The sequence below is a fragment of the Gekko japonicus genome, unplaced genomic scaffold (genome assembly GCF_001447785.1).
Source record: "Gekko japonicus isolate JY-2015 unplaced genomic scaffold, Gekko_japonicus_V1.1 scaffold5104, whole genome shotgun sequence".
Classification (NCBI taxonomy): domain Eukaryota; kingdom Metazoa; phylum Chordata; class Lepidosauria; order Squamata; family Gekkonidae; genus Gekko; species Gekko japonicus.
The window spans coordinates 13040-14394 of NW_015170423.1; the positions used below are offsets into that span (position 1 = coordinate 13040).

Consider the following 1355-nt stretch of genomic DNA (forward strand, 5'->3'; position numbering starts at 1 on the left):
GGGGGGGAGAGAAGAAGAAGAGATTGGATTCATACCCTGCCCTTCACAACCCAAGAGAGTCTCAGAGCGGCTTACAGACTCCTCTCCCTTCCCCTCCCCACAACAGACACCCTGTGAGGGGGCTGAGAGAGCCCTTGACAGAAATGGCTCTTTTTCGAGAACAGCTCTGAGAGAACTGTGGCTTGCCCAAGGTCATCCAGCGGGTGCAAGTGGAGGAGTGGGGAATCAAACCCGGTTCTCCCAGATCAGAGTCCGCGCACTTAACCATGGCACCAATCTGTCCCAGGCAACGACAGGGTCAAAAACCAGTGCCCTTCTGGTGTGGAAATGGGGCCCCGGGGCCGGCGGAATGGCAGGAGTGACACACTGCGGGGGACTCAGAGCCTTTGCCTCCGGGCCTCATTCAGGCCTCCTTTCGTTAGAACCTCCCTGACAGAGCTCCTCCCGAGCAGTGAAGACCCAGAAGTCTGGCAGCACTGGGCTATCCTTCTAAACTGGGGTAAGACAGGCCTCCCTCAAAGGGTCGTTGTTGGGGAGGTGGGAGGGTAAACCAGACCAAGCCAGCTGCACCTCAAACGGCCCTGGAGACATCCTTCCTGTCACCCGCTGGAGGAGGAGAAGAGGAGGAGGAGGAGATTGGGTTTCTATCCCACCCCTTCACTACCCAAAGGAGTCTCAGAGCGGCTTACAGGTTGGGGTCTTTTGACACGGGCTCTAAAGCGAAGTCTCCATCCAGTTTAACAGCCCCACCATCAGCACAGGGCATCCATGCTTGCATGCTTTCATGTTGTGCCGTTGGAGGTGCTTTTAGGGAGGTACCGCCAGATACCATATGTAGACAGACTTTGTCCCTGCTCTCTAAAAGATACAGAATCCACGACACACACCAGACTTCATTGCCCCCTCTACAGGGATATCCGATCTCTTTTTATTACTCCACTTCTAGAGGGCGAGAGCTGGCACTCTGATGACTCAGCTGTTCACTTTCTTCTGTTTACTTCTAATTGCGAAACAATGGAGGCTGGTGCAAAATTTTTATATTATGCAATCAGAAGACGAGGCTCGAATAGCCAAGTGTGAGTGACTGATGCCTCTTAGTATTTTCCCGTATTTCCATGATGTCTTGTGCTTTCAGTGCCAATAAAGGTTTTGTGTGTGTGTGCTCACAATCTCCTTCCCTTCCTCTCCCCAGAGCAGGCACCCTGGCTGTGAGGCAGAAGAAGAGAAGAGATTGGATTTCTACCCCGCCCTTCACTACCCAAAGGAGTCTCAGAGCGGCTCACAAACTCCCTTCCCTTCCCCTCCCCACAACAGACACCCTGTGAGGTAAAAGAAGAGGAGGTTGGATTTATACC

General features: G+C 53.1%; 1 protein-coding gene across 1 annotated transcript in view; it reads right to left on the reverse strand.

Annotated features, from left to right (window-relative positions):
- STIM1 (stromal interaction molecule 1) overlaps nt 1–1355 on the reverse strand; it is a gene marked incomplete at its 5' end in the record, with an annotated part of 44825 nt that overhangs the window by 1668 nt on the left and 41802 nt on the right. The window lies entirely within an intron of this gene.